Source organism: Dreissena polymorpha, chromosome 8 (assembly GCF_020536995.1).
Source record: "Dreissena polymorpha isolate Duluth1 chromosome 8, UMN_Dpol_1.0, whole genome shotgun sequence".
In the NCBI taxonomy this organism is placed as follows: Eukaryota; Metazoa; Mollusca; class Bivalvia; order Myida; family Dreissenidae; genus Dreissena; species Dreissena polymorpha.
Genome location: NC_068362.1, coordinates 40,181,131 through 40,208,309, shown reverse-complemented (window position 1 = coordinate 40,208,309; position 27,179 = coordinate 40,181,131). Strand labels below are relative to the sequence as shown.

The 27,179-nt window shown below is 36.6% G+C and overlaps 1 pseudogene; it reads right to left on the bottom strand.

The window, feature by feature from the left end:
- Positions 1-59: 59 nt before the first annotated feature.
- Positions 60-19,551, bottom strand: LOC127840460 (probable 28S rRNA (cytosine-C(5))-methyltransferase; annotated as a pseudogene).
- Positions 19,552-27,179: the final 7,628 nt, after the last annotated feature.

Sequence of the window (27,179 nt, the reverse complement as noted above, 5' to 3'; positions counted from 1 at the left end):
ACACACATCATTCCCAGGAAACACTGCCATAAACATCCTAACCCTGCACCCTATTTTAATCACGCATTCCTCCCCTTCCCTTTATCTTTGCCTCCTGACTTAAACCGCTTAAACTTTCCTGGCTTGAACTTAGCACCCGCTGCGCCCCCTCCTCCATTCTTGTTGTTATTCCACTTCTTCTTCTGTCCAAACTTCTTCCCTTTCCATCCCTTATTCTGCTGGCCTTCAATGCTGTCCCCCTCAGGACTAACTGAAAAATGGGCCCCTTTAGCGCTGCTATTATTAATAGGTTTCCTAGAGAACGGTCCTATGTTGCTAGGTGACGGTTGTTTGTTGCTAGGTGACAGTCCCTTATTTATAGATGTTTTCTGGTCCTTATTGACTGTCTGTTTATTTTCACTTTTATTAACATCTGCCTCAGTGCTGTCTGCCTCAGCTTTCACTGCAAAGGAATGATTTTGTTGTTTTTTTTAATAAAAACTTACATATGAACTACAATATACATTCTCAAACATAAGTCTTTAATAATAACAAATTTGTTGAATTGATATAACCCGCCAATATGCTTCTGGACACAAACATATTATTATATTTGACACTCAAAAAAGCATTTTTTCAAGATACAAAGGGCCATAACGCCGTTATTAACAAATGGTGCACAATGCCATTTGGTGTGCATCATCCTCTTATCCATATATATAATCATACGAAGTTTCAATGATATTCGCCAAAGCACTTCCAAGATATGGCTCCGGACACAAAAGTGCCGACGGACGGAAAGACGAGATGACTGAAAGACGGACGGACGGACAACGCCAAAACAATATCCCTCCGCCTATGGCGGTGGATAACAAACGAAATTTAGATTGTGTACACCATATTGGTAAATTGATCATATTCAACACTTATGTTGATTCGCGAAACAGCATGCAGACATATAATTTCAGTTAAAAAAACATTTTTACAAGATAAACAACACAATTAAAATTTAATTTCATTTAAGATATTTTGAATTGTATTTGTAAGGTTTTGGTTACCGTGAAAAGAAACCTTGGATTTTAAAATCAAGTCTGATGACTTGAACCCACAGAAATATTTACAAGATTTTGAATCAAGATATTTCACAATGAATTGTAAAATGACTTATTCTCAAGAAGGTATCATGTTCGTGTATTTCTCCAAGATTATCATGTATCAGCCTACCTGTGGAGTTCTCTGCTTCAAAGAAGCCTCCAAATTCTCCCAGCTTGTCTTCCTTTTTCTCTGCAAGCAGAAACAGTGTACATGTTAACAGTAAAGTCCATAGAAGTGTGGCTAACTTTTATCATTTTGTAACTGTGTGTCCTCTTTATACCAATATTAGAAAACTGTATATCGACAGATTTTATTAGAACCCACCTAGTATGCATAAATTTATACTTATGTTAATAAATACTGACACTAAATTTCATAGGAATCTCTCAAAATATTGTAAAAATGCTTTTAAAATGAGAACTGAGACATTGAATGCAAACTTTTAGTAATATAAAGGCCATTTTAACACATTTTATATACTTTTTTGTCACTTTTACATAGCTATGCTTGTGCTTGTTGCTTATATATTGTAAGTTGTGTACATGTATTTATAACGATGAACTAGACTTGTTTAAGTTATATGAATAAACTTTTTGTTTTGTCATGCCAAAAAATGGCAGTTGACAAAAGTAATTTTGCTGGAAACTTAATTAACAAAAGAAATAAAATATAGCGCAAACTCCGTATATAGCCCTCCACAACTGAAGTTTTTCCCTCCATCCCCGCACCCCCATGTGTATAACTTACCCTCCATTCCCCAATGTGTATAACTTACCCTCCATTCCCCCATGTGTATAACTTACCCTCTATTCCCCCCATGCGTATAACTTACCCTCCATTCCCCCATGTGTATAACTTACCCTCCATTCCCCCATGTGTATAACTTACCCTCTATTCCCCCCATGTGTATAACTTACCCTACATTCCCCCATGTGTATAACTCACCCTCCATTCCCCCCATGTGTATAATTTATCCTCCATTCCCAAATGTGTGTAACTTACCCTCCATTCCCCAATGTGTATAACTTACCCTCTATTCCTCAATGTGTATAACTTACCCTCCATTCCGCAATGTGTATAACTAACCCTCTATATCCCAATGTGTATAACTTACCCTCCATTCCCCAATGTGTATAACTTACCCTCTAGTCCCCAATGTGTATAAATTACCTTCCATTCCCCAATGTGTAAAACTTATCCTCCATTCCCCCATGTGTATAACTTACCCTCCCTTCCCCCATGTGTATAACTTATCCTCTATTTCCCAATGTGTATAACTTACCCTCTATTCCCCATGTGTATAACTTACCCTCTATTCCCCCATGTGTATAACTTACCCTCTATTCCCCAATGTGTATAACTTACCCTCCATTCCCTCATGTGTATAACTTACCCTCCGTTCCCCCATGTGTATAACTTACCCTCTATTCCCCCATGTGTATAACTTACCCTCTATTCCCCCATGTGTATAACTTACTCTCTATTCCCCAATGTGTATAACTTACCCTCCATTCCCCAATGTGTATAACTTACCCTCCATTCCCCCATGTGTATAACTTACCATCCATCCCCCCATGTGTATAACTTACCCTCTATTCCCCCATGTGTATAACTTACGCTCCATTACCCCATGTGTATAACTTACCCTCCATTCCTGGAATGGTGTTGGAGAACTTCTTCAATTTCGAAACAAAGAACCCGTCCAGGTTATGTGTGTGTGGGTAGAATCGTTTTGTCTGCTTCAGACTCGGATGGAACCGGTGCTTCTCAAAACTGGAAACAATGTCATTGGTTATAATGTATATTGTTTGCCATATATATTTTTCTTTTGTAAATTTAGAGTGTAGTTTTTGTAAGTATTAACATTCAAACTTTCTGCATTTCTTCAACTATCAAAAATCCACAACAATTATTGTCCCACACATAATATTGCTATCTCAGTAATTTGAATCAAGCTCTTATCTATTATCCTATTTATCTGAAAAACAAAACGAGTCCAGGCCTTTTAACCCAAAGGATAAAAGACAGATAAAAAACGTTTGCTTAATTTCAATGAAGAAAATAATACTAAGTTGTACCATAATGGGTCATTACTCACTTGGTAAAGCCATCCTTTCCAAAGTCGAGACCGGTTGGAACCAGTTTCACATTGCGTTTCTTCAATGCGTAGTCTACCACCCATTCATTCTCCTCCACCTAAGAATGATCAACAAGAAACATTTGAGCTGAACTCTGGGAAAACAGTGTTTAATGCATGTGTGTTTAGTATCGTCCCAGATTAAACTGTTTATAGTCTACACAGGCTAATCAAGGACAACACTGTCTGCTTGTATGGTATTTTATTTTTCAATGTAGCCTCTTCTTATTGAAAATCCATTTTAGGCAGAAAGTGTAGTCCCCAATAAGCCTGTGCGGACTTCACATGCTTATTTTGGACAACACTGCACAGGCTAATCTGGGACGACACTTTACGCACATGCATTAAGCCCAGTTTTCTCAGAACGAGGCTCATATGTACAAGATAGGGTGCAATCAAATGCTTGCAGTCAATTAAAACATCTGCACTATTTCCTGTAAGATAACTTCTTTTGTTTTCACATAGAAAACATGACTTTAAATACTTCTACAATCGACAAAGCAGTTTTCTCCCTTACCAACACAGAACATGTTGAGTACACAACATATCCCCCAGTCTTTGACTTTGCATTACAGCAGTCTATCGCTGCCAGTAGAAGTTCCTTCTGCAGTTGGGAACATCGCAAGATATCCGCCTCGTCCTTGGTGACCTTGACCTCTGGGTCCTTGGAGATGACCCCTGACCCACTGCAGGGAGCGTCCAGCAACACACGGTCAAACCCCTTCATGATCTGATTATAGATACAGATACATAGAACAGGGGTTTTAATAGACACTTAATTCATAGAACAGCGGTTTTTAAATGGACACATAATTCATAGAAAACGGTCTTAATGAACAAATAATTTATTTTTAGTAGTTTTAATGGACACAATTCATAGAACAGTGGTTTTAATGGACACATAATTCATAAAACAGCATGGCCGGGGTTTTTATATAACATATAATTCATAGAACAGCATGGCCAGGGGTTTTAATTGACAAAAAATAAAAAAAGCATGGCCAGGGGTTTCAATTGACATATAATTCAAAGAACAGCATGGCAAGGCGTTTTAATGGACATTTAATTCATAGAACAGCATGGCCACGGGTTTTAATGGATAAATAATGCATCTTTCAAATGCTAGCAAAATGCTCATTTTGGACTCGGGCAGACAATCTGCTTTGCATCTTGATTTGTTAAATATACAGCTTAAGCAGTACATGTATGATGTTTTTTTTATTAAGATCTTTTACCCTTTTTGTACAGTATTTCAGTAACATCACAATTGTATATTAACGTACTCACACGTTTCTTTGTAAGCTGGTTTACCAATATTAAAGGCCCAGTAACTGAAAAAGTTCATTACCATCGCTCACAAATATTATGTAACCAGGCCAGTTATCGAACCCCCAATCATAGGATTGTAGTCCAGTGCTGGGCTTAATGCATGTGCATTAAGTAAAGTCTGAGATTATCCAGTGCTATTGGCACAGACTAATCAGGGACAACACGTTCCACCTAGACTGGATTGTCCATAAGAAGAGATTTTCTTTAAACGAGAAATACCATAAAGGTGGAAAGTGTTGTTTCTGATTGCACAGGTTAATCTGCGACCACACTTTATGCACATGCATTAAGCCCTGTTTTCTCAGAATGAGGCTCATGTGATGCGAGACAAGGCCCTGGCCCATACCTCAGGCAGCCTCCGGCCGTCCACGTCAGAGATGACTGTGTTGGTGATCCCCATACGATGCACATTTCCTACCACCGCCTGTACATGCTCCTTGTTGGCGTCGTTAGCAAACAGCATGCCTGTGTTACGCATCAGATCAGCTGGCAAACAAAAACAAAAGACCATCATCATATAGTGGACCAATTGTTAGCAAACAGCATGCCTGTGTTACGCATCAGAGCAGCTGGAAAACAAACACATGTAATACATAAGAGCAGCTGGTGAACAAAAAGATTAGACCATGCAACCAGATTTTTACACTATTGCCAATAAATTCATCAACTTTTCTGATTAACATTTTCAATCAAAACCGAGGAAATCACCTGACAATAGAAAGATTCTCATAGCAGTCTTTCCGAAAATTGCCCACATTTTACAGGACATTTAGTCTGGTAACCTTTGACATTTTACCAGACAGAAAAACATTATACCAGACCAAAAAACCTTTAAACAGACAAAGCATATAGGGCAAATTTCGTTAATTCTAAAAGGTAAGACAATTGGACTAACAGATACTGTCAGTGTTCACATTTTTTCCCAGTTACAATGAGACAATAGCTTCAGCTAAGATCATTGTTGTTACATTTGCGAAGAGTCCTTGAAAAGAGGTCAAAATGCTGTGTGGCCTAAGTTTTCCCGCTTTGGCGACGGAAAATAACAAATGTAGGGAACCAGATATGCTGATTTTCTTATCAGACCAATAAAGGTGCAGTTCATTGCCTCACTGTTAGCATAATGATCTCGCGAGATTATGAGAGTACACAACTGTATGAATATTCATAAGTTTGCGGCGCTATTTTAAGAATGATGTTTTTCCAATATTTTGTGTCAAGGGAAAAATGTTTTATATGAGACTATGTAAACTGTTTTGAACGTGTTATCAGGTGAAATATTAACCTCTACGCGGATCAAATATTTACCGGACATTTGGTCCTGTAAAGACAGAAAATCTATCGGACCGGCAAGCATTTTACCAGACATGTCTGACGACGTTTTGGACAGACTGTCATACCAGACCTGAGACGTGTGTAAGGTGTTTGGAAACTATCTCCAAGCATGCAGGCCAAATCACCTATAGATTGCCGTTGTGTTGTGGATATGGTGTCCCCTTAGTTACCAGATCACTGGCTCAATCCCCTGGGAGCATTCTTTATATCTCTCCCCCCCCAAATAAAAACACCAAGATTTGATTCTACCCTGTAACGGACGTGTGAGCGTTTATATAAGCCTTAGGTTTTCAATGAAATTGAGCTTAAATAAAAAGGTTTAAACTGACCTATATACGTGGTCTTGCCCCCGGGGGCTGAGCACATGTCGAGGACTCTCTCACTCTCCTGTGGGGCTAGGGCCATCACAGGCAGGAAGCTGGAGCCTCCCTGTAGCATGTAGTGACCGGCTTGGTACTCGGGGGTGGCACCTTGAATACGGGGTTACATTGCACTGAGTACGTAGCTCATGGGTTACATTACACTGATAACAAAGCTTTAATTGAAATGAAGACGTAGAATACATGTAAGATCAAGTGATAGTTATAATGTTCAGCATTACAAAAAAGATCTTTAAATTAGAAAATTGTGCATTTTTCTTTTAAGTAATTATTTCTTGTCGAACTTAAGCATGTCACTTCCTTAACTGCATGTCGCCGTGGAATAGTGGATATGGCGTCCACTTATCGACCAGGAGGTCAATGATTCGATCCCCACTGTGGGAGCATTCTTTCGATCTTCCCAAAATACACAAAGTACTGGTTCAACCCAGGAAACGGACTCGAGAGCCTTTCAATTAGCCATAAGCTTTTCATTCAATCTAGCTAAAATAAAAAGCTCTAGATATAAAACTTCAATACCTTAATATCAGCATGTGGCACTCACCTATGGGCACCTGTGAGTCATACACAACTAGTCCAACCTTGGACCACTTCCTATCGGGTCCAGATTCACGCCTCGGTTGATCAACGCCTGTGCAAGGTCCCTACGCCGTGTCTTCAGTGTTTTTGTGCGTATCGTGACTGGGCGCGGCACCTCGTTGGACTCCAGAAAATCAATGATCTTCAAGCAAACACGGAAATAATGTCAGAGGTTTTAACCTTATATTACATAGTCTGATAAAAGTGCCGTTTCAATTTTTTTTTTAATTTCAAATCATGCAGTTTTTCACTTAATTAAACTAACACCAGTGTTCTCACTTCCTAAATAAGCTATTTATGTGATGTTTCTTCCTAAATTCAGAGGGCAAGGGAAGCTTCCCAGTGAGAAGAGAAAACCCTGCATGTTAAACAGCACTGAAATATGTTTTAATGTGTTTGATGCTTAATTAAAAAACACAGTTTACTTGTTCCAATCTGTTTTCAATGCTTTTTGCAGGATCTGTAAACCAACGCACGCTCTAACACAAACATTTACTATAAGAATATGCAAGTCAGCATTTTCTCCTTTGCATTCACAAACAAATAATATATTAAACATTGTACCATTCAAGAATGAAAACGTCACATATACTTCTTTTCCACTAATTATTGAGAATCTGTCACTTCATATCCCCGATTGAGTTTTCACAATGAAAATGTTAGTGAATAAAACAACTGTGCGGAATGGAGTTGACTGGTCATAAGAGATCTCTCAGTACATGTCATAAGGACATTTCATTTGTAGCCACAGGATACCAACTCATTAGGGCACGGGTGTGGATCAGAATGCAGCTAACGCACCCAAAACTCAAATATATATACGAGTTGTGTTCTGAGAAAACTGGACTTAATGTACGTGCATAAAGTGTCGTCCCAGATTAGCCTGTGCAGTCCGCACAGTCTAATCAGGGACGACACTTTCCGCTTTTATGACATTTTTCTTTAAACGAAGTCTCTTCTTAGCAAAAATCCAATTTAGGCGGAAAGTGTCGTCCCTGATTAGCCTGTGCGGACTGCACAGGCTAATCTGGGACGACACTTTACGCACATGCATTATGCCCAGTTTTCTCAGAACACGACTCATATATATAGGTGCCTACCTCTGATGGGAACAAGCTGGTGAGTTTCTCCATGAGGTACTCATTGTAGCTGTAGTAGAGACACAGGTCCTTGAGGAGAGTGCTCGTGTACTCAGAGCGGCTCCTGAAAGTGAGGCAAACAAGGATGACAATCAAACAAAGAACCCTCTTCAGACATCGGATTTAATAAAATGTTATTAAGTTAGAGACAGTTGTTCTGAATTAACTAAGGGCATTGAGCATTTTGATCCAATGTATATATAGTTAAACAGATACAAATATTTATCACTCATCTCTCGATATTTGTGTCTAGCTAAACAACGTTAAATTCACTTTTGGCCTCATCATGGGCATGACTGAACATTTTTCCCTCAAACTTCCATGCCAGATTTCCCACCTTCCCGGTTCCCTACGCGCTGTGAAGTCCCCCAGCACATGCATCACATCCTTGATACGCTGCTGTACCATGGCCAGGTCAGGAGAGGTCGCAGGTGATGTGTGGTCAAGGAAACCAACATACACAGCAGTGTTGTTTTTTTTTCGGGGGGGGGGAGTCAAATTTCGGACTGAATTCCCTGCTCAAAAAGTACATATATTTTGCAATGTCAGTGGATATTGCAGGATAAGTGTAATAAAAAAACCCAACATATATGGCATTTTATATATAGGGGGGGGGGGGGGCTATAATACATAAATTTTCACATGTAATGTCTGAATTTCGGAATTGCATGTTTTCAAAACATTTGATTTAAAATAAATGTAGTATTCTATTTGTTTAATAAAACATAATAGTCTCCCTTCTATGAGTTGAACCTTCACAAATAAAACGAAAAAAAGCACACTTTTATTTTCAATGTTATAGTGGTTTTTAGTATTTGTAGGCAAACAAGAAACCATCGGAGACGGGTGATGCTCCCCAAAGTTTTTTTTGTCACAATATTGCACTATATATTCAGATAAAAGGAAACGTCTTGAGGGGCATAACTTTGGACAAAATAATACGATGGATGGTTTAGCAACTTAAAAATTTCAAAGGGCCATAACTCTCTAAATAAATCATCTAACCAGAACCCACTAATAACATGCGCATCTCCTCAAGGTAGTTAAGCTTCCCATAAAGCTTCATTGTATTACAGTCAGTAATTGGTGAGAAATAGCCCGGACAAGAATTGCACTATATGCACAGTTTATAGAAAATTTCAAAGGGCCATAACTCTGTGAAAAATCATCCGACCATAACCGGCTGATAATATGCACATCTTCTGTTGGTAGTGAAGCTTCCCATAAAGTTTCATTGTATTCCCGTAAAAAGTTGCTGAGACATAGCTCGGACAAGAATTGCACTATATGTACAATGGAAAATTTCAAAGGGCCATTACTCTGTGAAAAATCATCCGACGAGAACCGGCTGATAATATGCACATCTCCTCTTGGTAGTGAAGCTTCCCATAAAGTTTCATTGAATTCCAGTCATTAGTTGCTGAGAAATAGCCCGGACAAGAATTGCACTATATGTACAAATTATTGAAAATTTGAAAGGGCCATAACTCTGTGAAAAACCATCAGACCAAAACAGGATGATTATATGCACATCTCCTCTTGGTAGTAAAGCTTCCCATAAAGTTTCATTGAATTCCGGTCATTAGTTGCTGAGAAATAGCCCGGACAAGAATTGCACTATATGTACAGTTAATGGAAAATTTCAAAGGGCCATAACTCTGTGAAAAATCATCCGACCAGAACTTGCTGATAATATGCACATCTCCTCTTGGTAGTGAAGATTCCCATAAAGTTTCATTGAATTCCGGTCCCTAGTTGCTGAGAAATAGCCCGGACAAAAATTGTGCATGGACGGACGGACACACGCATGGACAGACGAAGCGGCGACTATATGCTCCCCCCAAAACTTAATAATAATATTATAACAAGTATAAAAGGCATCTTTCAGAAAATATGCTAAATATTGCCCCCTCCCCCTCGTGAGAATTGTCAACCACTGCCTTCGGCCTTGGTCTACGTCACTCTACATAGAGAGCTATATTTACTATACTCATCCAGTGATATCTATGTATTATTTAATACTTCTTCTTTAGATACAACCCCCACGTAATGCTACATCATATTTTTTTTGTGTCAAATTAGTAAAAAAGTATCCCCAAATTACCTCCTTAAATTCTAAACTGAAGGTTTCCAAAAAGAGAACATAAAATACATATTGGAAAGTTAAGTTAATTTCCCTATCAAGCTATATAAGTTAAACTTTAGTAAATATAATAATGACACACTTTTATTTTCCACTTTTAAGTACTATTTGCAGTGGGGGTTTTTCATTTAAATTTTGGTCCGGTACCAGGACCTATTCCCAATGGAAAAAAAGTATGTATTTTTCCCAAATGGGAACTAAAAATTCCCAATTGAAGGTTTAAAAAAAGAACACTTTTTTAATAAGTCTAAACATGTCATTAATATAAAAATACAGCTCTATAAGTTAAACCTTACAAAATATAATATTTAAATCGCGTTTATTAAAATCAAAACATTAATTTCCGAATTTTAGTCGAAAGGACACAATATTTCCTAATCCAAAAAGACCTAGCCCCATCTCCCAAAATGGTAAACTCAACATCATTTCCAACTCAAGGATATCTTCCTTCTCTATTTCCTGTCCGCTGGGCAGGGTGTAGGTCTCAGTCTGAGCAATGTTGGTCTGTAACTCCGCCTCCGCCAGCTGCCTGAAACATTCCACATACATGTGTGAGCAATATTGGTCTGTAACTCCGCCTCCGCCAGCTGCCTGAAACATTCCACAAACATGTGTGAGCAATGTTGGTCTGTAACTCTGCCTCCGCTAACTGCCTGAAACATTCCACAAACATGTGTGAGCCTCGCACTGGGATAAGGGGGTTTAATGCATGTGCGCAGTGTCCTCCTAGATTAGCCTGTGAACTCCGCAAAGGAACGAAAAACACTTTTGACATTTATTGTGGTTTTTGTTTATTGACTTTGCGAAAAATCTAGTAGAGGCCCAAAGTGTTGTACCAGATTAGCCTGTGCAGACTGCACAGGCTAATCTGGGACAACACTTAATGCACATGCATTAAGCCTTGTTTATCCAACGCGTGGCTTATATTCAATATACAAAAAAATAAACTATAGACCATGCCTCATTAATGTTCACAACTCACCCAGTCAAATGAATCACTGCTATGAAACCTAGCCATCACACAACAGAAATATGTGTGTTTGTGAACAAATCTTTCATTATTTATCTTTAAATGCCAAACATGCATGGTATTATTTCAGATTTGACATTTGACCCGCATCATGCAAAAATGGGCCTTATGACATCCGAACAGTGTATGCCTCTGTATCCGTATGACGAGGAGCAATAAAGAAAGCTAATGAGACCACAACCCATTGCATGACTTTATAGCAGGACAGGCTAGCTTATGTGCAGGCTAGTTTCTGTGCAGGCTAGTTTCTGTGCAGGCTAGTTTCTGCCCAGGATAGTCTGGAGCTGCGCTGGCCGCATAATGGCATTATTTCCATTTTCGCACAACACAGTAGATTTTTGTATGAACATCCAATCAGCGTCAACAAGTTGGAATTGACACAACTTTAAGAGTCTCCTCAATTTATTCATGTCAACAGTATAAGGTTAAATTAAAATCTATCAGTGCCCCAGCAGGGGTGGCGATATCTCAAAAAACTATACTTGCCCACGGACAACTATTTAGGAAATTTAACTTGTCCGTTTCTGAACTACACTTGTCCATTAATGTTTATTTAAATTATAAACTAATGTATTGTTATACCTACACGTGTACCATTCTAATCAGACCCTATGGTGTACACCTCCACGATAAAATCGTGGCCAGTTACTTAGAAAACTGATGATGGCAACGGTGTAATCATCGTTGAAATTGTGCATTTCATGCGTAATATTGTCGAAACATTTTTTCATCACTTTAAGCATTTTAACAAAGACTCGTTGAATTAATTACACACAACTGTAAACGTTTTGTTTTATTCTAAAATCAACATAAGTAAATGTGTAATCCGAAAAACACTTCCGAATTTTAATGACAGCCATTGCCATATGCAACGTAACTATCCGGCTATGCTCGAATTTGTATGAAGTAAAACATGAGAAAAAAATGATGCTAGAATTTAGCGAACATTTGTTATTAATACATTTTTTAATTGAAGAAGAACGTTCAGTATTTAGATACGGAATGAACGAGTACACCAGCCTGTTCACTGTATTACAGTCTTGCCGAATGTTGAAAATGCGGCATACTCCCGGTCTCTTATAAAATAAGTGAGATCACTGCGCAGGAGAGTGCTCGTATTTTAGCTTGATTGCTCCGCAAATGGCACTGACAATGTAATGGCGTGTCAACACCCGGTTTTTTAAAACTTATTTACGGCTTTAAAACAATGTATTTTTTTTATTTCTCGACCCGACTGGTTGTCCACGGACAATTTAATTGAAACAAATCAGTTGCCCAGACAAGCAAATGTACGACTCGGGCAACTCAGACATTTGATTTCGCCACCCCTGCCCAGATAAGCTGCGTATCTGCGTTTTTCACCCTATTGAAATGTTTAAAAACGCAAAGAAACACAATATCATGCGTATTGAAAACGCAACTAATTTGACTTTTACACAAATTCATCAAATTTGATGCCTACCGTACAATAGGATCAATAAAATGCTTTGCTCATTTTCGGTATTTTTTCTTTGGAATTATTATCGTAACGCGGCGACCCTTTCATTTAGCAAGCGCCTGGATGACAGAGCAAGAAAACAGTCAAAGTTATTCAAACGATTTGCGGACTAGATGTCATAGTTAAATAAACCGTCTGACCAAATTATTTACGACGACATACATCATTTTCAATCTAACTGAAACCGTTGTTCAGTGTGCATGTATTTGTAAAGTGTCTGTACTTTCAGTTTCTATTACGATGCCTAATAATAATGTCCAAGAGTGGTCGAAAGACGTGCGCGACTGTTGCGCCAAAATATCAGTCGATCGCAAACTCTTTTGAACCAAGATAGCAAGAGCCAATAAGTGCCGAATCATTCATGTTATCGATTTTTTTTAAGTTTAAAGTTGATATTATGGACAGTTTGAATGGTTAAAGATATTATGAAACGTCTGTTTACTAAAGTTAATTATGATAGTTTACAGTTTTACTGAATCAATACAAGTGTGCAGCTTAATCAGAAGTAAAGCAGACATAATTTTAAGGTATGTATTTTTATAACTCGATTCACCCTATTTCAAGAATTAAAATCACCCTATTTTTTAAAATCAATTGGTGAAAACCCTATTTTCAAAATAATGATCTGGGGCACTGTCTATTTATGCTGAACTTTGGCAGCAAATAAAAAGTCCACCTACATCATTAAGCTTTTTACTGTTGTTGTTTATTATCCATTATAAAAAGCTATACCACTTACACAATAAGTATACAGATAATTCTAATGCAGTCAAACTCACTTGTTTCTCTTTTCTTCTTCTTCAGCTTTTTGGATGCTTTTTCAACTGGCAGCATCTGCAATCAAATGTGCCGTGCAGTGTGAAAAGGGGGTTTCATGCATGTGGGTAAAGTGTTGTCCCAGATTAGCATGTGCACACTGCACAGGCTATTCAGTCACGTCACTTTCTGCTTTTATGATATTTTCTGTTCAAAGAAAGTATCTTCTTACCAAAAATCCAGTTTTAGCAGAAGGTTTTGTCCCTGATTAGCCTGTGGCACTGCACCGGCTGATCTGGGACGACACTATACGCACTTGCATTAAAACCCCCTTTCCCATGTAAGGCAATTAACAAAAGAGCCTTGATTATAATGAGGTCCAAAGAAATGTATAAGGTAAAAAAAGGTAACTAGATTGTATCTTAGGTTATATATGCGAACGTAGACATGCTCGTACTAAGACCTTTTTATCAATAACAAAGTAATTGTAAGATATGTTTGTCTTAAGCTCAGTTGGTGGAGCAGTGGACTTTACAGTTTAATTTATTCGCCATTTTGGGAATGGGGACAGGTCCTGTTGGATTGGGAAATATCAAGTCCTTTTGATTAAAATTGGGAAATCAATGTTGTTGATTTTATGCTTACAAATACTTTAAAATTGATAATAAAAGCGTTTGAAACAGATTAATGCTGAAACAAGATGTGTTTGTGAAACACTATGTCCCCTCCCATATATTTGACCTTTGACCTTGAAGAATGACCTTGACCTTTCACCACTCAAAATGTTCAGCTCCATGAGATACACATGCATGCCAAATATCAACTTGCTATCTTCAATATTGCACAAGGCCAATGTTTAAGTTTGACGCAAACAAACCAACAAACAAACAGACAGGGCAAAAACAATATAGACTGGGGGACATAAAAACACTGATAGGGTTGAAAGAAAATAAAACAAAAGAGCCACACTTTGGGAAAATGGGGCTTAACGCATGTGCTTGAAATGTGGTCCCAGAATAGCCTTTCCAATCAGTACAGGCTAATCAGGGACGACACTTTAAACTAATATGGTATTTGTTTGTCTCAAGGAATTCTCTTCTCAACAAAAATCCACTTTAGGCGGAGAGTGTCGTCCCTGCTTTGTCTGTGTGTTCTGCAAACGCAAATCTGGGAAAACACTTTACACACACTCATTTAGCCCAGTTTCCCAGAGCTACACTCAGATCAATACAGATCATTATTGTTAGAATATTGAACAAGTGTACCTCATTGTCTTCATCCTCATCATCTTGAACTTCAACATCTTCACCTGAATCATCATCATCATCAAAGTCATCTTAAAGTTCTTCGTCTTCACTGACACTCTCTTCCTCCTAAGAAAATACATTGACAAATTCAGGGTATTTTTCGAGTCTGGTCAAATTGGGATTTTTAAAATAAAAAAAAAGCTAATTGGGAATTTGTCATGGATAAAATGGACCAAATTGAGTTTTTTTGTATCAACAAATATTGAGACATCAGTACAAAATCATTATTTTTTTAGTTTCATACTGTGTTGGATGTTTATTACATAAAATTGAAATATAACAAGGCTATTGTCAAGCTATATGGTCCCCTACCGGCTCCACCATTGTCAGAAATTCCATCATTTTCAGATTATTTTTGTTTGGCTGCCATATCAACCACAATTGTTGACGTAGGAACAAAATGAAATGACGTGCATAATGTCCATATTGCCATCTACCTATGTTGAAAGTTTCAGGAAAAAATATTAAGAACTTTAAAAGTTATCGTAGGATCCAGAAAAACATCATTTTCAGCAGTATTTCTAGTCTATTTGTTGCCATAGCAAACAGAATTTTTGACGTAGGAACAAGATGAAATGACGTGCATAATGTCCATATTGCCATCTATCCATGTTTCAAGTTTCATAAAAAAATATTAAGAACTTTTAAAGTTATTTCAGGATCCAGAAAAGTGTGACAGACAGACAGACAGACTCACAGACAGACAGACGCACAGAGCGCAAACCATAAGTCCCCTCTGGTGAAACCGGTAAGGGAAAATAATCATAAGACACTTCTTTCGAAAAAAATACAATTAAATTGGTGGAAAAAAATACAACTTTTGTTTGGGATTTCCGTTTGCTTTGGGATTGGTTACATATTAAGGTGTTTTTTAAATATCAGAAACCCCCTAAAATACAACCATATTTCACAGACATTTTTTATTTTAATAACTCAACATGGGGTTCAAAACTATATAATAACATATTCTATATAAAAGCTTTCCACTTAAAATGACTGAATGACTGTCATAGTAACAATTATTCTGTGAATAGTTAGTTCCTGAGGATTTTGTAGTTTACTTTTCATTTCAATTGTTCATTACTTGAAACACAACAAATCTGGTACTTAAGCCCATTATTATTTTTCATGCACATAATCCAACTTCACTTTAGCCATATGCATGCATTTTGAGTGTCAAACTGTGAAGATACTTACAGAAGATAATAATATAAGTATCGAGAACAAATACCATTGGTAGCTGAGATTTGTTTGTTTTTGGCTTCAACCAGGCTTGATTGTCATCAAAAAATCCTTTCACATCCTCCCCGTCTTCATCACTGTCCTCATCCATACTTCCTTCTTCATCATCATCATCATCATCATCATCATCATCTTCGTCGTCATCTTCATCGTCATCATCATCATTATCAAAATCGTCTTGTAAATCATCATCTTCATCTTCCGATTCCTGTGCATACATTGAATTAAGCTGCTTTATGGGAAAATGGGGTTTAAAGCATGTGTGTAAAGCATCACACCAGATTAGCCTGTGAAGTCTGCACTGGCTTATCAAGGATACTTTGAGCTTTTATTGTTTCTTTTTTTAAAGGAAGTTTTACTAAGTGAAAATCCAGTTTAGAGGAAACATCCTCACTTATAAGTCTGTGTGGACTTGGCAGGCTAATCTTGGATGACTTTTTACGCACAATCATTAAACCTCATTTTCCAGGGCATAAATACAATTACTTCTTTGTTATGGTTGGAAACTGGAGTAACTAAATATCAAGTTACATGTAGTTAGATTCTATTCTCTAGATCTTACCCAAAGACATTAAGTACTGGTTATAGGCCCAGGATTAAACGGACTAGAAAGCATTTCTATAAGCCTGAGGCTTTCAATGCAATGGAGCTAAATAAATAGGTCTAATATAAATGTGGCTTTTGATCCTCAAGTCAGATCTTGAAGTTAAGGTAATGGGACGGGTCATACACGGGGCATTCAGTCTTCTCATGGTTGTTATTTTTTAAGGCTTTACCACTTGCAGACGAATTTTGACGCATATGATGTTCCTCAGAAAGTTACATATAATTTAAGACCTTTCTAACTAGATTCAATTTGTATAGGCTTCATTTCCAACTCCTTGATACTGATGAGCAACAAACAGCATAAAACCTGAATAAACGGTGAGTTACTCGCAGGCTGTTCTGGTTTTATGCTGGTTGCACATAGCCATTTTCACTTTGCCTCTGAGTGGGAAAGGGTTAAACATTCCATGTATTGACTTTATTTTCATTATCTATACCTACCTTGTTTAAACTATTTCGATATGTCAGTATCAATATTTTATTTTCATAGTAATTCATGAATTCAACCAGTATGCCCGTTTAAACAGTCATGTCAACACATGGTCATATTCAACTACTCATTAAAACAACGTTTTCATGAATTCTCAGTGAATTTATGTCTGATATATATGGGCCTCTCTGGGAAAATCATGCTTATTGCATGTGTGCAACAAGAGCACCGCCTTGCGGGTGCAGACCGCTCATCTATTTTCTTTTTAAAGGTGAAGGGACTCTCATTTTAAATCACAAAGGAGGGAGGGGTGGAGTGAAGAGGGGTGTATAGTGTGGGGGCGTGGACATTTATTACATTATCTTCCCAAAAAAAATTTGGGGGGGTGGGATGGGGGGGTATAGTGTGAGGGTGTGGTGGTCATTTGTGAGATGATCTAAAAAAAAAAAATAGGGGGGGAGGAATTCGAGGGGGGGGGGGTGGGGGGGTATTCTTGGGTGCGATGGTTGGACGGTATTTCATACATAAAATACTAAAAATAAATATTTGTGTTTTTTAACCGTTTCAAAAAAAATAAATTTGTGTGGGTGGGGTGGGGGGGGGTATAGTATAGTGTGAGGGTGTGGTGGTCATTTGTGAGATGATCTTAAAAAAAAATTAGGGGGGGAATTCGGGGGGAGGGGGGTGGGGGGGGGGGTATTGTTGGATGCAATGGTTGGACGGTATTTTAAACATAAAATAATAAAAATAAATATTTGTGTTTTCTAACCGTTTCAAAAAAATAAAATTAGGGGGGATGGGGTTGGGGGGGGGGGGGGGAGTATAGTATAGTGTGAGGGTGTGGTGGTCATTTGTGAGATGATATTGAAAAAAAAATTTGGGGGGGTTCGAGGGGGGGGGGTAATAGTATAGTGTGAGGGTGTGGTGGTCATTTGTGAGATGATCTAAAAAAAAAATTAGTTGGGGGATTCGGGGGTGGGTGTGGGGGGTGGGGGGGGTATAGTATAGTGTGAGGGTGTGGTGGTCGTTTGTGAGATTATCTTAAAAAAAGAAAAGAAAAAAAATAGGGGGGGGGGAATTCGCAATTTGGAAAGGTGGGGTGGGTATAGTATAGTGTGAGGGTGGGGTGTGGTGGTTTTGTGAGATGATCTTAAAAAAAAATTAGGGTGGGGGGGATTCGGGGGGGGGGAGGGCACGGGGGATGGTTTGGGTGGAGTCTATTGCGGTATGTCAGGTAAGAGTAGTTTTGTCAAAGTATCAATCAAATCTAATCATAAATAAAGAAGTTATGGCATTTTAGCAAAATTTAATAATTTGACCTTGAGAGTAAAGGTCGTTCAAAGGTCAAGGTAAAATTCAACTTTCCAGGTACAGTAACCTCATGATAGCATGAAAGTATTTGAAGTTTGAAAGCAATAGCCTTGATACTTTAGAAGTAAAGTGGATCGAAACACAAAATTTAACCATATATTCAAAGTTACTAAGTCAAAAAAGGGTCATAATTCCGTAAAAATGACAACCAGAGTTATGCAACTTGTTCTTTTACTGTACCCTTATGATAGTTTGCGAGTGTTCAAAGTATGAAAGCAATATCTATGATAGTTTAGGGGTAAAGTGGACCAAAACACAACACTTAACAAAATTTTCAATTTTCTAAGTATAAAGGGCCCATAATTCCGTCCAAATGCCAGTAATAGTTACATAACTTTGTCTGCACAGTCCCCTTATGATAGTTAATAAGTGTTGCAAGTATGAAAGCAATAGCTTTGATACTGTAGGAATAAAGTGGACCTAAACACAAAAGTAACCAACATTTCAATTTTCTAAGTATAAAAAGGGCACATAATTCTGTCAAAATGCCAGTCAGAGTTACATAACTTTGCCTGCTCAGTCCCCTTATGATAGTTAGTAAGTGTTGCAAGTATGAAAGCAATAGATTTGATACTTAAGGAATATAAAATGGACCTAAACACAAAACTTAACCAAAATTTTCAATTTTCTAAGTATAAAAAGGGCACATAATTCTGTCAAAATGCACGCCAGAGTTATCTAACTTTGCCTGCCCAGTCCCCTTATGATAGTAAGTAAGTGTACCAAGTTTGAATGCAATAGCATTGATACTTTCTGAGAAAAATGGACCTTAACGCAAAACTTAACTGGACGCCAACGCCGACGCCGACGCCAAGGTGATGACAATAGCTCATAATTTTTTTTCAAAAAATAGATGAGCTAAAAATGTTGTCCCAGATCTGCATGTGCAGTCTTAACAGGCATTGAAGACACTTTTTGCTTGTACACATGTATGGAATTTTTCTTTTATATGGAGTCTCTTCTTACCAAACATCCATTTAAAGCTGAAAGTGTTTAAAGTGTTGTGCAGACTGCACAGGCTAATCTGGGATGTCATTTTATGGATATGCATTAAAACATAATTTCACTGAGACAGGTTTATTTCTTTAAATTATTATTTTTTATTACCTCAGGCTCAGGTTGAACCTTCTGTAGCTTTTGTTTCCCATTCTTCTTCTGATTGACTTGCTTGATGATTGAGTCCATCATAACCCGTTGAGACTCTGAATTTGAAGTGTGATTACAGTGACAGGGATTTCAATACCTTAGCTTTTGACATACAGGAGTCAAATGACCCCATTTTTGCTCATTTCAGGGGTCCTTTGAAATTATCATGGGTCAAATTAATGAAGCACAGAGTTATTTAGTTTGAACATATTATTTAAATGCCCTGCAAATTTATTTTTGCACAATTTTAACTATGCAAAATAGCATAATTTTTATCATATAAAATGTACTATTGATTTTGCTATTAAGTTACATTTGCATCAGACTGACGAAAGGCAGATACTCTGCAGGAGTAATCACGAGCTGTGTTTGTGAAACACAAATGATGACAATGCCCCCTACTGCACTTTGAAGCCACACAGCAGCTATATCCTGATTGAAATCCTTATGACAAGGTTATGGTCAATTGATATTTGACAAAGTTACGGGCCTTTAACAGACAGACAGACAGTGTGACTGCTATATGCCGCCCAATTGGGAGCATAACAAGAGCTGTCAGAGGACAGCGCGCTCGTCTATTCGAGTGCTTGACAGTATAATGTAAGCCATCATGGGGAAATTGTTCATATTCAATAATTTATTAGACGATCTTTGAAAAATAAAAAAAGGAAAAAAAAATTAAAAGGGGCCATAATTATGTCAAAATGCTTGATACAGTGGTCTGCTCTTGTTTATAGGTTGGGGTCATGTTGGTAAACAAGTATGCAAAATATAAAAGCAATATGTCAAAGGATATAGGAAATATTTGGAGTAGTACGCAAAGTTTAACATAACTTTATCAATAATATGCATATTCTAAGTATAAAAAGGGCAATAATTCTGTCAAAATGCTTGATACAGTTGTATGCTCTTGTTTATAGGTTGGGGTCATGATGGTAAACAAGTATGCAAAATATGAAAGCAATATGTCAAGGGACATTGAAAATAGTTGGTGTAGTACGCAAACTTTAACATTCGCTGCATATTCTAAGTGGAAAAGGGGCCATAATTATCACAAAATGCTTGATAGAGTTGTCTGCTCTTGTTTATAGGTTGGGGTCATGTTGGTAAACAAGTATGCAAAATATTAAAGCAATATGTCAAGGGACAATGAAAATAATTGGGGTAGTACGAAAACTTTAACATTTGCACGGAAACGGAAACAGCAACGGAAACGCCGACGCCGGGGTTAGTAGGATAGCTCCACTATATATATTTCAATATTTCAATAGTCGAGCTAAAAATGAGAAATTTGCTAAATGCTTGCATCAAAAAAGCAGAAATCTACATCAATAGAAATCCCTTAGTACTTGCAGTTATATCATTCAAAACGACGGGTCTTGTTTTCACTGATATTCAATCTCTAATTGGGTGTGTTATTTTCTGAATCAATGGCAATTGACTCCTCAACTTTACAAAAAAATGCACAGTAACAACTATAACAAGAGATTGCCAAGCAATATTGTCCCCTACCGGTTAAACTCCACCATTGTCAGTAATTTTTTTTATTTATGTTTATATTTGTTGCCATAGCAACCAGAATTTTTGACGTAGGCACACAATGAAATGATGTGCATAATCTCCATATTGCCATCTATCCATGTTTCAAGTTTCATGAACAAATATTAAGAACTTTTAAAGTTATCGCAGGATCCAGAAAAATGTTTCACCGGTAGGGGACAAAAACACTTTAATGAAAACCATGAAAAGTGTACATAACAAGGTTGTTTGTATCTATCTTCACTATATTTTAACCCTTCCCTGCTAAGTAGCATAGTGCAAATGGCTATATGCAACCAGCAAAAAACCAGAACAGCCTGTCAGTAACTAGCAGAACAGCCTGCCAGTAACTAGCAGACTATTGATGTTTAATGATGTTTGCTGCTCATTAGTACCTGAAGCTTGGAATGAAGGCTTGAAACCTTGACTCTACTAGTAGTAGTGAAAAATGTCTTAAAGTTAATATTTCATGGAACAACAAATGGGTCAACAAAGTGCATATAAGCCCTAAAGGTTTAACACATGCTTTTAGACAATATGCAAGGCAACAAAAATCAAATAGCATTACACACACAACATCTCAATACCTTGCTCATCATCATCATCATCATCATCAGAATGTTCAAGCTTACTTTTCTTGTTGTTTTCTTCACTTCTTCCCTCTCTAACCTCTCCATTTCAAGAACAAACAAATTGTCATGACATCCACACATACCAAGAAAACGTTTACGTTAATTCGCTGCAATAACAAATAAATACATTTTCTTCATGCATGTCCATGAAGAATCGTCCTGGATTAATCAGGGTCGACTCTTTCCGCTTAAATAGAAGTTTTGGTTTTAAGGAAGTCTCTTCTTACCACAAATCCAGTTTAGGTGGAAAGTGTCATCCCAAAATAAGCCTGTGCAGACTGCACAGGCTAATCTGGGATGATGCTTTATGCAAATGCATTAAGCCCCATTTTTCCAAATAACAATAAATGACTGGATACTCAAACCATCACAAGTTTTCAATCTTATATTCAGAAAAGTCTAAACTTAATTATCTACATGTAAAACAGTATTTATGGCAAGTAGATTAGCTAGCACTTTTATATTTCACACATAATGAAAGTACATGTAGTCAATAATGTGCCCTTGATTGCCAGTCTTTCATAAACAAGAATAAAGTATTACTATTTGATTGTTTACTTGTAACCTACCTGTTTTTCTGTCTGCTACTAAGCTTCTTCTCTGCACCTTTTTCTTCCGAAACAAATATACAAAGTTATTTTGTATAGATATTTTTACATTTGTTATGTTGCAACTCATCAGTGTTTTGTGATTTTCGTTCAAAATCGCGTCCAGTATTCGGCCCCATTCCCAATGGAAAAAAGTGGGAGTTAAAAATTCCCAATTGAAGAGGTTTCCCTCCAATTGTTTTATTTCGTTCATCTCCCATCCAGCCATAAAAGTTCAACCTTAGTAAAAAGTAAAAATAATACTGAAAACATTTCTATTCTCAATTTGAAGAATTTTTAAAGCAAATCAGCAACAACACTACTTCCCAATTTTAGTCAAAACGCAGCGAATTTTCCCAATTCAAAGGGACCCAGCCCCATTCCAAAAATGGTGAAAAAAACAAACACTGTCCAACCTATTTAAGAGACACCAGTCAGTAAAACATTGGAGTTTAAACTATTTGTTTTGCGAAAAGAATGATAACAAAACTGCATATCTGTCTGAAAAACATGTACATACTCATTTGCTGGCTCAATAAGTTTGCTCAAATACGGCAAATTACAATGAAAAAAGAAATGTAAATAACACACCTGTTAAAACACTTGCTATTTACTTCTGACCAAAGATAGAATGAGGGTTTTTACTTATCGATATGATCACATGACATATACTGGTTTCCAGCCTTTTAATATAGGGATAATACACATTTTCTCGGACATGATCATCTGCGGGCGCTCATATTGTCAAACAATGGCAGCCTAAATCCCCAGCAAACACATAACGTTATTACAAAGTTGTGATTTCGTTGTATTTTTCTACCCTCTTTGCAATTACGTAAAAATTAAGTTGTTTAAACGTTATTTAAGAACGTTATTTTAGGACGTTAATCCAACGTTATAACATAACGTTGTACCAACGTTGTTTTTGGTCATACCATCTTATGTTCCTTTTTATCGTAATAATTATTATCTGTTATATTTGGTAAACGATTTACATAAAAATACCATTTATAAGTTTAGATAAATATTTCAACAGTTTTTCTGAAGCATTTTGAAAAAGCTTTTAGAGCTTGTTTTAGTTGCGATTTGTTTGCGTTGTGGGTATAAACTAAACTTGTAAATAATAAATTATACTAAATATTCACAAAAACATTGCATACAAGACTCACATATTTAGGTTTGTGCGCTAAAATATACATTTGCAACTCAACAAATTTGAATATTATGAATACAAAACCGCAGTTTTTCGCATCCTCTTTGGCGCGTGCGTCAACAAAGGAACACAGCAGCCGTGTGAAAAAAGATGAAAATTCACTAATTCCAGGAAACGTGTTTGATAAATATCTACATATACAGGTAAACGACATGTGTTTTCTTAAATGTATTTAATTAATTTGTATATATGATCGCGGTTGGCATGATTTAGTTAACCTGAACTCTTAAGGTAAGCTGCTAAGGTCATGATTACAACTCTGTTCGCCCCTAAAACTCGTTTGCACCCGGTCAATTCAAATGTGTGATTTATAAGAGACCAAACTCAAACATTGTGTTGTACAAATTTTATTGGCTTTGTCTGTAAGGCCCACAACACCTTTTATGTTTCCACTGACCCGACTGACCCTATTTTTTTTTGCGGACCCTTAACATTTTTTGGCCATTTGATATCATTTTTATTGAATTTGTTAACTGGATTATTTTATCAAATTATGATTTTGCTATCACAGAACTACATAGAAATGATGTTGCACTGACAATTGGAATGACTTTTGTCATTGAAAGTACGTTTTTAGTGGAAAATAAGGCGTAAAGGTAAAAAATTAGATGGCAAAAGCTGTGGCGACCTACCTACCCTATTGTTTTGCCAATATGTTAGTGCAAACAAACATATGTTAGTGGAAACGTACAACTTTTTAACGTCTAATATCGATGTTTAATTTTTTGCAGTTGTAGACAATTTGCTCTGTTATTGTAATAATAGACAGGGTCTTCATAAATGAAGAATGAACTTCCTGTTTCCTTAGTTTGGAGGTTTTGATTAAAAAAAAATGGAAGTATTAAATGAGGTTAGGAAAACAATGTTCTTACAAAACTTAAACCTTATTTTGAAAAAAAAAATTCTGTGATTACACTTAAAAAAGTAAAATATGCATATCTTCTTTTCTATGCATTACATATATTTAGTTGTGACGCTTCCATTGGTAGTATCGTCTTAATCTTCTAGCCGCAAGCATGCTATTTGTGATCTGTTGGTAGTGGGGCCTATTTTAGGTAATTTACACGGTTATTTAACACGCCATACACATTAGAATATAACAATACAATACCTAATTGCAACAGACATCATTACAAACATTGTATTGTGATTTTAGTCTGCCTATTTGAAGTTTTGTAAACCAATCATCGTGAGTGAATGATTTCTCGCCATAATAAAGTCTTTCATAATGTCACTTGTAAAACGATTATCTGAACTTGTTGAAATCTGATCCAGTTTACGTCGTATATCTTGTATCAGAATTTATAAACTATATGATGAAACGTAGGTCATCAAAGATCCTTCTACAGCCGTTTGACACACGTTATAGTTAAATCTAATCCAAAAGCGATTATTGAAAGTAATTTATTACAAAAAGTTTCGAACGAAGGTACTCTTTGTTTTGGCAGCCATGACAGTTTAACATGATATGTAAGTGCTGGAAACTTGCTCAAATCTGTTATCAAAAGAGGATTAACATGTCAATTGATCAAATATAATACTAATACTATTTCCAATGTTATATTTGACGAGTCAAAAGTTAAGAGGTTCGAAAGACCATGATACGTGTTAAGGCTGTAAGGGTATCGTTCACTTGTATGTGTAATCATGTATTATTAACGTTAGACCATGGCAACTATTGAAATGACGGTATAAATCGATGAAAAAATAATTCACTTATGTTTGCACAATGTTGTAACGTTGGACTAGTATTACGTTTATGATTTTGTAGAAAATGGGTCCTAAAAAACAAAAAGTTTTGAAGTTTCAGCCCATCCGATAAGTCCATCGCAGAAATCTGCCAGAAACAACGTTAAATTGTACTGAGGAAAGCGAATGCCAGCAATCAAAGAAGCCCATGTGCGGAGAGCTTTGGGAAGCGTATGTCAAATATTTCTTGAAGAAAAGCAGCTGGAAAATATGGATTATTAAACGGCATTACAATGGAAAGGGAAGACACATTCTCATTATCTCGCACACGCCGTCAAGTGGACGTCAATACGCAACAGTTTAAGATTTGATAAGTCCTTGGCTTTAAAGCATACACAATTTGGCTAAGATTTTGCAAGTGCTTGCAACTTATAATGAACGGAAAAATCAAGCGTCATTGCCAATAATAAGCGATCATACCATTGACAGTCATTGTGATATAAATAGCGTGGGGAGAAAGAAACTCTCTGTGGGATCCCAGCCTTGTAAACAGCGTGCAACCGATGGAGATTTGAAACTAGACATTTTGAAAGGCGGCAAAGCTGGGGTGACCAATCAGATATCAGCAAACAAAAGTAAGTAGGACGGCGATGAGGTCAACAACGAGAACAACGTGTGTTTATTGAATGTTCAAGGACTTATTGGTAAACATTGTAACACACTTGACAGTATGGAAATAAAATTATTATTCACTTCATATGACATTTTATTGCTAACTAAAACATGGTCAAATGATACTTTTAATTATAATTTTGGGAATTTTACATTTTATACTTAATTAAACTAAAAGTTCTTAAATAAGTAGTGGTGGAATTATTATGTATGTAATAATACAAAAATGAATCCTTTAATTACACGTGCAAGTGATTGTATAAAGTGGATTAAACAAGATGGTAAATTGTTTAATTAAAAAAATAATTTATTATTGTGTTTTATTTACAATGCACCACAAGGTAGTGGGAGACAGAACCTGTCAGAAAATCTTTTTAAGGGATTACAAATGGCATTCATCATTTTAAAAATATGTATGAGTATGACACTTGTTAATTCCTGATATGTGGTGATTTTAATGCAAGAGTTGGGGAAAGACCAGATTTTGTTTTACATGACGCTGTTCATGTCTGCGTAGAACATTTGTTACCTGATTTTATGTACAAGATGTAAACTTACCAAGATGTAACCTTGATAAAACTGTAAATGAGTATGGAAAGTCATTATTTAAAAAATGTAAAATGGCAGGTTAAAGAATATTGAATGGTAGACTAGATTCAGATAGAAATATAGGAAAACACACCCGTGTAAGTTCACAAGGTTGCAATGCTATTGATTTTGTTCTCTGTGAAAGTAATATGTTTCCATTGATTCATAAATTTGGAGTTTTATTTGAGCAGATCACTGTGTGGTAAAGTTTAGTATTGAATGTAAAACTAAGATAGATACAAATTCTGATAGTAATAGCCATATGAAAAAAGATGCCAAAATACCATACATTTATAAACGGGAAATGAAAAAAAAAGATTATATAAATGCATTAAATTGTGAAAACTCTAGATTTTTTTAACTGATGAAGATATTTTCATTGATCAGGACCGGTACTTTCACGGAGAATAAAATATAATTTTTAGTGAGTGAAATGTGCTTGGACGCAAATACATAATGTTAAATCAGGTGGCCCTGATTATCTGCTTAATGAGTTTTTTTTTATAATTTTGAATTAGTAGTACACGTGTTTTTTAAGTAGTTTGCACTTTGTTTAATATTTTCTTTGAATATGGACGTTTTCCTGAAGGATGGTGTATAGGTGTTTTGTTCCGTTACATAAAAAGGGTGATAAACAGGATTTGACTAATTACAGAGGGATAACATTATTAAGTAGTTTTGGTAAATTATTCACTAAGGCCATTAACAACAAGCTTAACAATTGGTCTGAACAATATCATGTCTTCAAAAAACATTTGCT